We start from the raw sequence: 17,085 nt of genomic DNA, 5'->3' as shown, positions 1-17,085 counted from the left end.
AGTTACTTTCATGGAATTTCCTATACAAGGACGGGAAAGAAAAGTAACAATGAACACATCTCTCATAGCAGAACCTCACTGTAGATTAGAGAAATTCTATGCCAAAACCAGGAGCTCAATGGAAGAACTCAAGTGAATTGACCAAATATGATGAGAGATAAGAAATGGAAATAGAAAGTGAAGAGCAGTTAAGCAACTGAAATTGTAATTTCTAAATGAATAACACTAAAAGATTACACAACCATTATAAAGGAATAGAATCTACAACAATTTGGACTCAACTGCCTTAACTAAATTTCCCGCCAAGTTGAGCCTAACTAATTGCTAATGTGGTCATTCTCTGTTATCTAACTATCAAGCTACCATTTGTATTTCTTGTATCAGTACTCCCCTCTGCGAAAAGATCCTTGACCTCAAGGATCAAAGGTAGGAAATTTGGCTGCAGCACTGAAAGATACTCCCACCTTGCCACTTAACATCACCTGTGCAACAGCTTTATCACTCTTCTTGTCACGCCCCAAGCCGAGGCCCTAGACGTGGCACGCACCCGATACTATTGCTAGTACGAACGAACGTTTTGGCGTATCACATGAGCATATAGATAATATATTGAATAAAGAGGAAACAGAATAGAATAAGATTTCTTAAAGGATAAGTCTTTCATCAATGTTCATTAATATCACTTAACGTCTAAGATACAATAGTTATGACAAATAATACTAAAAATTACAAGATCTGTCTGGCAACTAAATCATTCTACAAAGCCTCTAATAAGTACCAATACTAAAAGAAAATAAAATAAAATGAAGTCATCATATCTCATCCAACCTCCTGATAGGAAAGAGACTCACCAATAGTAGAAGACACGGATCCTAATGAGGCGCCTGACCACGGACATGAGAGCCAGAACCTACATCATGAAATGATGTAGAGCCAAAGGTGGTCAATAGGTGGAATGTATTGGTATGCAAAACCATTTCATGAGGGTAGTACATCAAGAGATTAGAAATGACAATTACATTCAAACGTAAAAGAGGACAATTGGAAAGGAACAAGAATATAAACTAAATTTATGATTGACCAAATAAGGTAGATTTAATTGCTTTGATTATTTGTGGGAGAAAGTAGTGAACCATCATAAACCACCATTTGAGCACATGGAATCTGATCTTGGCCCGATCAGCTAAGTCGTCCTATACCTTACCGGGCATAGGACATGACATGACATATTTTGCTAGCAAGTATACCATGGTTATCCCCTTTTTGGGACACATAAAAAAAGAGTCATCCACTTGAGAAATGATCTCTATCCTATGTCGGAAAACATAGTTTTAGGCATTTTTTATTTAGACCTATCCCTTGACGGTCAGCTAACCAACTTCATTATGCTCATAATGTTATCTTATGGATTCATGTTCATAGATTAGCCATATTAGGCTCATATTCATCATTTAGCCACTTTACGGCTCATGCCTGAGAATTAACCAACTTGGATTCATATTTTAGATTAAGCCACCATAGACTCATAATCAAGTATTATCATCACTAGGACTGATGGGAGGTAGAATCATAATTCATTAAGTCAAATTATTTCATTAGTGAAGGATTTTTGTAACTTTATCAGGAGTGAGCCTTTGGATTGTACATGTTGTTTTTAGAATACCTTATGAGTTTGGAGATTATATCTTAAGGTAATAAAGACATTCATAAATTAATTCGTAGGCTAGAAGTCATACAGATCGTGTCATTTTGAGTCGTGGTTAATAAGAGAGGTATTTTATGATATTATGGAGATCATGAAAAATTTAAGTCATTATAGCATTGTCATCTTCGCTGATTTGTGACCAACTTGCTAGCTTTACTAGGCTCATATTAATATTTTAGCCTTTTGTGGGATCACATTGGAATTCAGCAACTTTGGTTTCATACATCATGAACTAACACTCAGTATTGTTTTGGTGAGTCATTGAAAGCAACGTGTTGCAACATCATTATTACAATATTCCAAGTCATAACTTCCATAACACTTAATGGAACTAAAGAAGAAATTGAGGGAATTTGGTTGAGCTTCATGGATCACGGTTCATATGAAAACAATAGGAGTTTTCAGTATGATGTCTTCTTAGAAACAGAATTAAAAAATTCACAGTATTTAGTTAAAAGAAAAGCAACAGGCTAGCCGAACAGATGTTAATTTGGAGTGTGTTGCATATGTCAAGCCATCAAGAATCGAGATACCATCTATTTATGATTGTAACTTTGCAAGAACAATGAATGATAGTTTACTTCTATGGAAACTTAAACAAAATATCTACAACTACTACCTAGAAAAAAACATGTGAAATGGACAGTCCAAAATGCCAAAGGTAGAACACAACAAGCCCAAATATTTAGAATAGTTTATGCAGAGTATATGAATTCCATATGGATCGAATGAAATCATATGTTATTTGAAAGGATATCTAGATACTGGGAATTTTTAATTTGCCAAATAAAATGCCTATATGTGTTGTGTGAGATCAAATTATGGGGTACAAAACTAAGCTAGGCTAGAATATGAGGATTGATTCAAAGGCTAGTAGTATGGTTTAGCTTTGCTTGATTATGTTTTGAGATAGCCAGGAGTGTTAATTTGCTATGGATTTATAAATCTTGCTGGAACTTGTAGAATAAATATAATTCACATAATATTGAGTATCCATAAAAAAGATTAATGGACCAAGATGTTTTTTTAAAAAAAATAACTTTCCAGGTAACTTGAGACCGGTAACTCGATTAATGGACTAAGATTTTTAAAACTCCTTACACCATCGTTATTTTGAAAGTAATTATAATTTGAGGAGAAACAAAACCAAGAGAAAACATAAAAGAAATAATCTTACATACCTCAAAATGTTAGAGAAGTTAGTTACTGGAAGGGACGAAACTAAGATTGATTGTTGAGCCAATTCTCTCAAATTTCTTTTTTTATGATTGAATTTGAGAGGAAAGCTGGATTTTTGGATGATGAAATAGTCTGTATAACTGTAGGAGAAATTGTAGTTTTTTTTATTGTGTGTAACTGAGGAAGAGAGATTGTAATTGATGGAGTTTTTAATGTGAGTAAGTGAGGCAAATAGAGTGATTTTAACTGATGGAAAAATAAAGAACTTCTATCTGCTGAAATAATGTTTGCTAGAGAAAAAACAACCGATTGAATACTGATGAATAAAAAAGAAATTTAATCACTTGGGTAAAGGTAAAAAGGAAAGGACGAATTTTCCCTCAAAGGTACTTCACAAGTTACTAAGTGTGAGATGTTGCACTTCTTCACTATCCTTCTCTATAGTATAGCTTCAGGATCAGGGCAATGTAGACTAGAAACATCAGTAGTGGGAGGGAAGACAATTTGGGAAAGAACTTTGTAACACCTTTTCAACAATGAGACATACATAGTGGGATGGATCTCGATTGAAGCTGGAAACAACAATGTGTAAGCAACAAGTCCATTTTTTTTTAAATTTGGAAAGGCCCATAATATCTTGCAACCAACTTGTGGAAAGGTTGAGCTGAAGCACTGACTTGTTTGTAAGATTGCACCTTGAAATAAACCCAATCCCCAACAACAAAGACCCTATCACTTTTCTGACTATCTTCTTGTTATTTCATCCTATGTTGAGCCCTTACCAGATGGTGTTTAAGAAGATGAAGTTTCAATTCTTTGTTGAGAAAAATTTGATCCACTTCAATAGAAGAGATTACCATAGATGACATGTTAAGTTGAACACCCTACAGTTAGAACAACTATTGCCAAAAAGTACTAAAACCACCACATCTCTATCACTAGTGATGGTATCAGGAATACCATGTAACCTTACCATGACATCCATAAACACCTTAGCCACAGATTCAGCAGTATAAGGGCATTTTAAGGGAATGAAATATCCATACTTACATAGCTTGTCAACTACCACCAAGATGACATCATAGCCCTATGATTTAGGCAGATCATCTAAAGTCCATGCTGATTTGGGACCATACCATCTTAGGGATTGGAAGTGGTTGCAATACACTAGGATAAGAAGCTAAATCAAATTTAGCTTTATTTTTCTAGCACATATCACATCTTTGTACAAACAACTTGACATTATTTCTTAAACTTTTCCAGTAAGAAAGAGTCAGCAACCTATTCAATGTAGTATCAACACCAGAGTGACCACCCTGAGCAGTAGAGTGAAAAAAGTGATAATATTCTTCCGTAATTGATCTGATTTTCCAAGAACCAATCTACATTTTCTCTTGAGTTGGTTACTGCTCCATGTGAACTGAGATGAACTAGTAGGATCAAACTAGTTGATGAGAGCCTTCAATTCCACATCAATTTTCCAACCTTCTTGTATGTCATGTAGAAGATCAGAGCTAGTGTTCGAAATTACCAGATAAGAGCTCAGCATTTGATACTCTAGAGAAGGCATTAGTAACTTTATTTCCACTCCCTTCTTATACTCACTGGTATAGTCACAGGGAATGATCTTGGTAAACCATATAATTTGAGAATTTCTATGTAAATTCTGTCCAATCAAGAACTTTAGGGCCCTCTGATCAATTTTTATAACAAGTTTCTGTCCTAAAAGGTATTGAGAGCACTTAGTTATAATATGTACTATAGTTAGTAACTCTCTATCATATAAACATAAATTTGCATGATTAGGAGATAAAGCCTTGTTGATAAAGTTTATGGGGCGGCCTTTTTGTATCAGTACAACACCAATTCCATAGCCACTTGCATCATTCTTAACTGCAAAGGTCTTGGTCATATCAGGTAGATCCAGTACAGGTGAAGTAGTAAGGGCTAACTTGAGATTTTCAAATGCATCAATAGGTTGTTGGGACCATTTAAAGTTATCCTTCTTTAAGAGGTCGTGAAGGGGTTTACATATCATACCAAGCCTTGGATAAACCTTTTGTACTATTTTGCTAACCCAATAAATCCTCTTAATTGTTTCAAAGTTGGAGGAAGAGGCTAGCTCTTGGAAAATTCTATTATTGTGGATCAGTAGAGACTTTTTCTTCTATGATAAAGTGCCATAAACATTCAATTCTCCTCACCCCAAAGAAGCACACACTTGCTTAGTAAATTGTTGATGTTTTTTCATTTCTTGAAAAAAAATCTCAATTGCCACACATGGCCTTCTAAAGTCATGCTATAAATTAGGATATCATGAAAAAACCAACACAAACTCCTCAAAAAAGGTTGCCACACATGGCCTTTTAAATTCATGCTATAAATTAGGATATCATTAGAAAACACCAACACAAACTCCTCAAAAAAGGTTGAAAAGTTGAATTCATCAAGCCTTGAAAGATTGCAGGTGCATTAGATAGACCAAAGGCCATAACAAGGTACTCATAGTTGCCTAGATGAGTCTTAAATATAGTATTTGGAATGTCTTCAGTAGCCATTCTCAATTGGTAATAACCATACCAGATATTTATATTATTAAAAATCTTGGACCCTCCTTGTTAATTCAATCAGTCTTCTACTGAAATGGGAAATTTGTTCTTCAATGTGACCTTATTGAGGTCTCTATAATCAACACATACTTCCTTTTCTCATCTTTATTCCCTACCAATACCACAGGTGCAGCATAAGGGCTACAACTTAGTTAAATGAAGTTTTGATCCAAATCAGATTAACTAAGGTCTCTATCATATTGTAATACTCCAACTTTTTTTATGCTTAAAAAGTGCATAAAATGAGCCTCTAAGACCCCAATATCAAAGATAAATTACTTTAGGATAGGTTTAAATCAGTTAAGGACATTTTTAGACTTTGAAAATGCTCATGCGCTATAAAAAGGGGACCTCGTGGTAGCCTCGCGCCACAGAGGCCACCGCAATAGGACACTTCCTGGATATTGCGGTAAGGTCCATGATACAAAGTCCCAGTATCGTGCCAGGGATCATGCCACAAACCTTCTGGCCCGTGATGGGGGTCGCGCCATAAACCCCCTTTCTTTTGTCGATAGTTCTCCATTTTAGTACAGTTAAGGGCATAGGGCATTTTCACACCCCTTAACCATTCCCAATTCCTTAGGTACTAGTTTGGATCCTTAAAAACATCTTTGTACCTCATTAAATCCCTAATCATCATTCTAATAACATAAGAGGAGAAACACTACATAGGGTTTGTGGATTCTAAACTTCAAGGTTAATTGTACCTTACGTTTTCTCCAATTCAAGGTATGTAAAACCATCCCAAGAATCATGGGCTAAAATTATGTTTTTCCCTATGGAATTCAATGCATAATTATGTATATGCATATGTATGATTTCTTTTGTGAGTCGACTTAAGAGCATGATTTGTGATATTCCCTCTCTCATGATGAAATTTACTTGCCTTAAGATTTTATGGATTGTTCAAATGAATGATTAAAAGCTTGAGTCAAATGTTTTATTATTAATGGTGAATTGACATGGTTTTGTGTTCAAGAGAGGATATTTTCTTTACTTTTTAAATGCATTCATATTAAATAGAAGATTTCATGTGATTTATCTAAGAGATGGCCACAATTTGTTAGAGTCTTGAAAAGAGGATGTTTTTGCACAAGTTTCATATGATATTTGAAATATTAACTCTCGTGTGATTTTTAAATCTTTTGATGGTAAATAACATATTTTGAATGAGAAAGGCTATGGATATAGTATGATATGATATGGCTTGCAAGTCTAGGTATGATGATACCTACTATGGAATGTCCTTGACATAAAAGAAATGAATGTATATTAGCATGAAACATGGTTTAAGAGACTAAAATTTGGTTTAAAGACAGTTAGATGGCTATCTAAATAAAGCACGATTTGAAAGACTCATCATTGCAAATCGTGTTTTGCCAATGTGGAATTTTGGCGCCTACTTTGTGATTTTTTGTACCTTTGTTTCATGTCATCCCAATTTGGGATTATGGTGAGGAGCCCCACTTTGTGATCTTGTGCACCACCATGGCATGTTGACTTGACTAGGAATTATGGTACCCTGCTTTGTTATATTGCGTACACTCTTACTAAACTCCAATCCTTGTGGAAAACTTGAATTGGGGGCTTGACCGCATCAATGGCGGACCCATATAGTCCGTAGGTAACCATAGTTGTAGGGTGTACCATCTATATCAAAAGTAAAGCAAAATACTGAGTCTATATTTTCACAAGAATAAATTAAAGCTCTTTAATTATGCCCATGTGTTTTTATCCATATTATGCTAAATTGTCACAATGCTATCAATTATTGTATGTAAATTACTTATTATTATTGGAATTGTTTTTCATACCAATACATTCCAAGTATTGACCATCCTCGTGGTAGCTGCATTGTCTCATAATGTAGGCTTTGAGGCACAGTCTCGCGGTCCAGCCCAGTAGTATATTTCTCTCAAAAGATTTAGAGTTGGTGAACCTCCGTTACTTCGTAAGCCCTTTTATATCCATACGTTGGTTTCATGGTCCTTCTGGGGGCCTTGTCACAGCTTAGACAGACTAGTGTTATTAGTAGAGACTTCATAGACTGATTTAGACAAGATTTGGGTTTTCATGGATTGATGTCTTGATGTATTAAATTTGATTATAAGACTTTCCATGTTTTAGTTTATCTTCTACCTGTTATTTCATATGAATTATGCTTATGATTGTACCTCTTTTGTACACCAAGGGGTCTCTCGGGCCTTCATGGTTTGGGATGCCCATTACAGCCAGGGCCTAGGCACAGGTCACGATAAGCTTGGTATCAGATCCAAGTTCAGGGTCCCAAGATATCTACAAAGTCATTTCGAGTAAAGTCCTTTTTATAAGTGTGTAGCGTGCCACACTTATAAGGAGGAAGCTACGAGGCATTTAGGAATGTTTCCCTTTTCTTTATGGTCTAGCTCATGTTTTAGATTATGAATGGTTCCTAACTCATGATTTTCTGCATTTGAGATCATTCCTCCCCGTAGATACAATGGTCAGAATATATCAGTTGGGACCTTCAACCCTGTTGGGGCTAATGTTGAAGATGTCTGCCCTACTTGTGAGATATGGACCTGTTATAGACCCCGTACTTTGGAGTTCACTGCTCCTTCAAGGGTTCCACCAGTTCAGACTAGCCCTCTTAGAGCACCTTTGATTGGTATCAATCGTACCTAGTCACTAAAGAGAGAGGTCTCGAATTCTAAATTTCATCAGTCCATCCATATACTTGGTCAGCTTGTGGCTTCGCAGTTTCATCGGTCTAAAAATGTGAGCTTTATCACTAATCCTTCTAAAATCACTTGGGTTGGTCAGTTTATGAGGCTAAATCTACCCACTTTAATGGGTAGCAAGGTTGAGAAGGATTCTCAAGGGTTTGTATCACGACCCGAGACTACCCCATGGTCGTAATACGGTGCTTAGAACCACAAGTCATCCCAAGCTAAACCATGTACTGGAATGATACTTGATCTATTAATTATATATATATATATATATATGGGTGTGTGTGAATACAAAATAACTGAGCGAAAGCATAATTAACATGAGATAAGTTATTTCAATACATAGTTGTTTAAAGTTTACAACATAGAAATCTGAGAGAGAGAGAAACTTAAATTACAAATACTGACTCTAAATGACCATCTATAAAGCCTCTACTATACTGGCTATAGGTATCTAGGACATGCCTCCAACTATCCTAAATCAATACATACGAATTAAGTAAAACACTATACAAGAACTGCAACTGACTTGAGTCCTCAAAATAAGAGAACTCATCACCTGTTGGATGGAAGCTAGAATCTGTCTGACCTTGGTGTGTGTACTAAATTTGGTACCTACAACATGAAGAAATGTAGCCACAAATGCATCTATGTGGTCAGTACTTTGAAATGTACTAAGTATGTGAGACATGCAGTAAAACATGAAAATAATTAATATATGCTTTAAAACTGAGGACATAAGCTATTTGGGGAAATATGCATTTAAATCATGGTTGTACGTAAAAGCTGTAAGACATAGTAAAATTTCTAATTCACGAATTGAAAATATTTCTATAAGCTGAGAAAAGGAAGAAGCATGAGTACCATATGTAAATCTGAAGTTAAAGCCGAACAGGTTGTAAAACCGTACTGAGGATCATGTATGAATACTGAGCATGAATGCATGAACATGTAAAACAAATGCAAGACTAAGTAAAGGATGTACTGAAATAATATATAAAACTGATTAATTGAATAACCGATAAAGTGAACACTTGGTCATGTAAACCTAAGCCGATATAATCTAAGTACTGAACAGAGTTTGCGAGAGCTATTATGTAACTGAAATGCCCCGATCTAAGTTGATTGGGATCCAACCTGTAACCCCAGTTGGATGTCACGGCTTGAGACTACCCCCTAGTCATAACACAATGCGTAAAACCACAAGTGATCCCAAGCTAACCCATGAAATGGCATACTGTTAAGCAACGGATATTAAATAACCAATTCTATTGTGTGGAAATATAATCTTGACAAAATTTAGGAAGAATTATAATACTGATATGATTTACAATCTGATAAAACTAAAGAGAGAACTAAAATTACATGACTGACTCTGACTGACTTGACTATAGGTATCTGGACATGCCCTCAACTACCACTAATCAATGTATATGAATAATAAAAATAAAGTACATGAACAATATCTGACTGGAGTCCCCGAAGTAGGAGAACTCATCACCTGCTGGCTGGAATCTACAACTATCTGATCATGATATGTGGGCTACAACTGGTACCTACATTATGAAATAATGTAGCCACATAGATATATATATGTAGATCAGTACTTCTGAAATGTATTGAGTAAGTGGGGGTGAATACAATAAGTAAAACTGATTTAATATATTATCTTAAAACATGCATGCTAAGTGCAAGTAGACTCACCAAAGGACTGGAATATACTGAAAGCTAAAATATCTTAAAACAAGAGTAACAAACATAATTCGATAAGCTGGTGAATCACTACACTTGGTTTCTTAAAACTTTACTTTTATAATATAAGTAGAACTGAAGCTGGAAAATAGTAAAACATGGGTACTGTATGAATACTGGGTCTGAAACTACGGAGTAGAAACCGACATAACTCAAGGATTTGAATACAAAAATATACTGAGCATGAATGCATGAAAATTATGATATCTGAGAATGCAAGACTAAGTGTATATTTGTTACGTTACTGAGATAACGTAAAATTGAGTATCTGAAAGTCTATACACTTAGTCAAGAAAACCTAAACTAAAAATACACTGAATACTGACTGAGACTGTGGGAGCTAGCTATAACTGACAGGTTGATCCAATATGTAAACCCAGTTGGAAAGGGTGTCAGTACCTTGCCAAGGGTACAAGCGCTGACTGGCAATATGGACTCCACAAGGATGAGCTAATGTCCTAAAGGACTAGGGTGTCACGATAAGACCCATCAAAATCCACGATGGGGCTGTAGGTCTGAAACTTAAGGACTACTACTAGTGCCTCATCCCTAATTGATGGAGAGGCATCATCCCTGGGTTGGCTCAGTGCTAAGGGTTACTCCTAATTGAATAACACTGAAATACTGAATGGTGTATGCACTGAATATGGAAAACTCAGGTCATGGTATTTCAAAAACAATAGTGCATACAAATTCTGAAGTAATTTTAAACATGTAAACCAATGTCTTTATCATGAAGTAAAACTAGAACTTTCATTCTAAAGGTGATAATCTAAATATGGGAATAAAATCATGATTCTGTTTGACTTGTTACTTGAAAATGAAAATCATGTAAATCACATAGGTATCGGGTGGTCATAATCCACCAGCATTGAATGAGTACAAAATATAATATCAATCTTGAAATACTGAAATAAGTGATTATAGTTCAAAGACCCTAACATGGGCAATTCATCAAACACATGGGGATCATGAACTTGAACATGGGAATATGATGTACATGTGAAAACAATATGGGTGCATGACTAATTCCATAAGTTGGGGATTTAACATGAAATCAAAGGGATAGGACATGGAAACTTGCAACTCAAAGCATGAATAGATTAATTTACTTGGAAATATTTGTAGGTTTGGAAAAGTTTATAATTCGATATTATAACATGAAATTCAATTGGATACGTCATGGGAATCAAAACTTAATGCATGAGATAACCTAAATTTTCATGAAAATGCCTTTGGACATGAATTTAGTCAAATTGCTAAGGAAATCATGGTTTGAATTCATCTTGAACATATGATACTTTATATAAAAAAAAAAGGGAAAGTTCATATCTTTAATTAAAGAAAATTTTTTTAGGTTCCATAGATGAAAGAGGACCCATGAATAAACTCTCACATACCTTAAACTTTTAATCTTGAGAGGAGAACACAATTCATGATGCTTTCTTAAAGGTTTTTGAACTTAGGAAACTTGAATTCTTGATTTCTCAAAGAAAGCTTGAAATTGGAACTTGAATTCATGAGTTCTTGAAGAAGATATCTGGAATTTCTTGTTCTTGAGAAGGGACACTAGAATTCATGGGTGAGGAACCCTAATCTTGATTTTCTTGAATTTGAAACTTGAGACTTGGGAGATGATCTTGAAGAAGAAACGCTAGATAGTTGTTCTTGAGTATGGAAGAGGAAGTAGTGCGTTAAGAATGAAGGATTTAGGGTTGTTCTAGATTTAAATTCAGCTTTAACATGGCTTAAATGATGTAGTTTTGGGGGTTAAAAAGTGGAAAAATACCAAAACCCCCATTGAAAATAGTATAATAGTGCTGAACTAACCCGGGTGATGGTTTAGGTGACAGACTGTCACTCTGGTGAATGAATGTCACTCCAACCATCACAAAAAGACTAGATTTCGACCTTTATACTTAAGGGTGATGGTCTATCACGACGGTCCATCACTGATACAATGGTCCGTCACCCTGGTCATCGCACCTTGGCAGACAGACCCCTCTTTGATAAAACGGTCATAACTTTTTACTCTGATATCGGATTAAGGAAAAATTGATACCGTTGGAAAGATAATTCAATTATCTACAATTTGGTGGGCCTTGATATGCAAAAATACCTATATCAAAAGTTATACACATTAAAAATAGACCCTTGTAGAATCAAATACCAAACTTTGGACGAATCAAAGGCTCTTAGCTTAACTTTGTTCTAAGTGATTCTTATGAAAAATTTTCACCTTGAAATCACTTCACACACTAAGATAAAAATCATGACACATGTATTCAAAATAAATTCATAGGATTAGAGTTAACATATGTAGGAACGACGCTTCAAAGTCTAGCCCAAAAATACGGGGTGTTACATTGGAAGGGTGCCGATATATTGCCATGGGTACCAACATATGACTAAAGGTATGGATCCACAAGGCTGATGTAATAAAGGACTAAGTTGTATGTCCTCTATTGGCGGGTCACATCTCATAACCTACGCTGGCTACTTAGTTTTGGAACTTAGGAACTGCTACTAAAGGTCTCAGTCCTCTAGTTGTGGGTAAGCCTTCATCCCTAGGTTCGCTCGGTGCTAAATCTTACTCCCAACTGAACTAAAATAGTTACTTATTAAAATTAACAGGACACATAACTGATAATTGCTCAACATGAATATGATAATCTGAATATGGTGGTAAAATCACGATCTAACTGACTTGTTGCTTGAAATCAGAAACATGCATAAACTTATATGTATCGGGTGTTTATAATCCACCATCCCTAAATAATACATTAAATACAATAGTATCTTCTCAATAATGTAAGGAAATTCAAGATTTGTAGACCCAAAACATAGTATAATTCACTAAGCTGATAAAATCCATGAGTATGAGTATGAAAGTGTGCTAAACTTATAAGGACAACATGCACACAAGGTTCAATTCATAGATTGGTAAATTAACATGTTGTCAACTGAACATGATATAGGTGACTGAAATTTAAAAGCATATAGCAACATAATTCATATGGGAAAACACATTGGCATGGTTTATATTCAAAACTATTAAGAGAAAATTGAGTAAATTCATACTTGACATTGAAATTTCTTAAGAAGAGGGAAAGGATTTATAAATATGAAAACCAATCATGCTTCTGTTACTGAATCATACTCATGAATATCTGTGTGAATTTCATATCATGTCTGATATCATAAGATCAAACTAAAATTTGAATCATACTGTAGTAATCTAAAATAATACATCTGAACTTCTTGTTAAATAAGAATCATGATGAATTTATATTCTCTTATTGGTAAGTACTAAAATTCATCTTATGGTAACAATCATGCAAGTGAAAACATGAATGAAGATAAATTTGTGAGCAACTGAATTTCAAATCATATGATAAAGCTATACTCTTAAAACATGGAAATTTGGGTATGAATACTAATCAAATCACGTAATTCAACTTTAAAATCAATATTTTCGGGCACAAGGATGAAAGGTTATCCTTGTTCAAAACCCTGCATACCTGAGTTACGTGAATTCTCAAAGAAACTTGGAATTGGGACCTTGGATGGTTGAATTCTTAGAAGAAGTTTTGATTTTTGTTTTTTGGGGAATGAGAGAGAATTGATTATTGTGAACTGATAAAGAATAGGGCAAATAATTCCCCTCTTGGGTTTTAAAACGTCAATTGGGTGTTTAGGGTGAGGGAGAAAAGACCAAAATGCCCCCTTGAACCTTCAATAAAAAAGCAGGATAACACAACCTCCGTGTATCACAGAGGCTAGTCTCTGTGACACAATGTGTATTGCGGAGACTAACCTCCATGACATGTCGTGTATCGAAGAGGGACAGTCTTCCTGACTCATAAAAATTGCAAAGACATTCTACCTCTGTGGTCCAAAAACATCCTGAACCCTTTTTGAAAATTCCAAAACTCTCCTAGATGACCCTTTTAACATTCCTAAACATATTTCAACTCATAAATCAATGTTTCAAACACGTAAAGGCCAAAAATAAAATGTTAAAAATATTGGGGGTGTTAAAATGACCATGTCACTTCTACTTAGTGTAAATTTAATGGCTTTAGGACTATAAACATATGAAGAATATCCAAAAACTAGTTTAAGATATAGCAGGGTATTGTAGTTTATAGATGAGATGGAGAAGATATTTAAAGTCATGCATGCCAGTGATACTAAAGGAGTAGAATTTGTGGCTTATCAGCTAAAAAATGTGTCTTACCAGTGGTACGATAAGTGGGAAGAGTTGTGAAGTGAGGATGTTGAACTTGTGATATGGGATGAGTTTTTGGGTACTTTTCTAGATTATTTCTTTCCTTAAAAATTGAGGGGAGATAAGTCTAAATAATTTGTGTATTTGAAGCAAGAAAAGATGGGTGTCAAAGAATATGTCTTGAAATTCTCTTAGTTGTCCCAATATGCTCCGGAGTTAGTGTGCTACATGAGGGCTTGTATGAGAAAATTTGCATCTGGTCTTTTGAATGATTTTATGTTGGAGTGTAAGGGGGAAATTCTAAATAATGACATGGATATCTCCATGTTAATAGTGTATATACAGCAGGTGGAGGAAGATAAAAAAAAAGTAGATAGAGAAAGAGGAGAGGCAGGCTAAGAAAGTAAAATTGACAGATCAAGGGGCTAGTCATCAGAAAGGTGGTAAGTGGAATAAGAAATGGTCTAAGAAGAAATTTAGAGCAATTCTCAGTCATCCGCTAGTGTACATACACCCAAACCATTCAGTGAGCAGAGGTTCTACCCTAGTATCAGACCGTGAAATCAAGGAACTCAATCACATGAAATTTAGACTCAGCCTTCTAGATTTCATCTATGTTGTAATATTTATGGAAGGAATAACCCTAAGAAATGTCACTTTGGGGATAGTACGTGCTACTTTTCTGGCTAGGAAGGTCATATCCAGAGAGATTGTCCTCGACTAAAGGAAATTTTAGGGGCCCAAGGGTCCAAGCTACTTCAGTAGCTTCTTAGAATAAGTGTAATACTTCAAGTAAAGGTGGGGTTCATAACCATCTGTATGCTTTATCTACTCTCCAGGACTCAGAGTATTCACTAGATATTATTACGGGTATGTTATAGATTTTCTCTCGTGATGTATATGTGTTACTTAATCCCGGGTCTACCTTGTCTTATGTGACTCCTTATTTGGCAGTAAATTTTTATTTTGAGCTAGAAAATATTTTTGAACCTTTCTCTCTCTCTAACCCCATTGGTGACTCTGTTGTTGCTAAAAGAGTTTATAAAAATTGTGTGGTGTCTATTTTTCATCGGGATACTATGGTTGACCTTGTAAAACTTGAGATAGTTGACTTTAACGTTATTCTAGGGATGGATTCCCTTCACTCATTGTATGATACACTAGATTGTTGAACCAAAAAGGTCAGCTTCTATTTTCTTAATGGGCCAATTATAGAGTGGAAGGGGTATTCTCTCGCACCTAGAGGGAAATTCATATCTTATCTTAGATCCCGTAAGCTCATATCTAAGGATTATTTGTACATCTTGTTCGAGTCAAAGATTCTAACACTTAAAATTAGTTTCTTTAGTTAGTTCCAATAATTAATGAATTCCCTAAAGTCTTTCCTGATGACCTCCCAGGTATAACCCTAGATACGGATATAGATTTTGTATTGATCTATTGCCAAACACTTAGCCTATCTCTATTTTTCCATGTAGGATAGATCCTGCAAGATTGAAAGAATTGAAAGATTTGTTAAAAGATCTTTTTGATATAGAGTTCGTTCATCCTAGAGTCTATCTCTAGGGTGCTCCCATACTCTTTGTGCGTAAGAAAGATGGCTCCCTTTGTATATGTATAGATTACCATCATTTAAATAAAGTCAATATCAAGAATAAGTACCCTCTTCTTATAATTGATGATCCTTTTAACCAGCTTCAGGGTGCTAGATGTTTCTCTAATATAGACCTTTATTCGAGTTATCATCATTTGAAGGTTAGAGAGGCTAACATCCACAAAATAGTTTTTTGAACATGGTATGGTCACTATGAATTCCTGGTCATGTCCTTTAAAATGTCTAATGCCCCTACAACATTTATGAACCTCATGGCTAGGGTGTTTCGTCAGTTTTTGGACCTATTTATCATAGTTTTCATTGATGATATCTTGATCTACTCTAAGAGTAAGGAAGACCATGCCAATCACCTCTAAATCATCCTTCAGATTCTTAAGAACCATGAGTTTTATACTAAATTCTCTAACTGTGAGATTTGGCTCAATGCAATAGCTTTTCTGGGGCATATTATTTCTAGTGAGGGAATTAAGGTTGATCCCCAAAGGTTAAGGTGGTAAGGAAATAGACCAGAACCATGACTCTAACCGACATTCGGAGCTTTTTGGGTTTGGCTTTCAGATATTTTTTGTCTATAGTCTCTCAACTTACCAAGTTAACTCAGAAGAAGGTAAGGTTTTTGTGGTCTAAAGCTTGTGAGAATAGTTTTGAGAAATTAAAAGACAAATTGACAACTGCGCCTATTTTGACCCTTCCTGAGGGAACTAAGGTTTTTTGGTATACTATGATGCATCCTAAGTGGGACTTGGGTGTGTACTTATGTATAATAGTAAGGTGGTGGCATATGTATCCAGGCAATTTAAAGTCCATGAGAAGAACTATTCCACCTATGATTTAGAGTTAGCGGCTATGGTTTTTGCACTCAAAATTTGGCGTCATTATCTGTATGAGGTACATTTTGACCTCTTTACTGATCATAAAAGTTTACACTATTTATTCACCTAGAAGAAGTTGAATCTCAGATAGAGGCGGCGGTTGAAACTATTAAAGGATTATGACATGAGCCTACATTATCATCTAGGTAAAGCTAAGATGGTTGCAGATGCTTTTAGTAGGATGTCCATGGAAAGTCTTGCTCATGTAGAGGAATAAAAGAGTAAATTGGTTAAAGAAATTCATCAGCTTATTAATTTGGGAGTTCAACTCCTAAAATCAAGGATGGAGGGTTGTTCATCCAAGAGGTAGATAAATCACCCCTATATGCCAAAGTTAAGGAGAAATAAGCCAGGGATCCCATATTTATGTAGATCAAGAAAGATGTTGGTCAGCAAAAGGTTATGGCATCT

Source organism: Capsicum annuum, chromosome 12, assembly GCF_002878395.1.
Source record: "Capsicum annuum cultivar UCD-10X-F1 chromosome 12, UCD10Xv1.1, whole genome shotgun sequence".
Taxonomy (NCBI): Eukaryota; Viridiplantae; Streptophyta; class Magnoliopsida; order Solanales; family Solanaceae; genus Capsicum; species Capsicum annuum.
Note: the sequence above shows the minus strand (reverse complement) of the source record.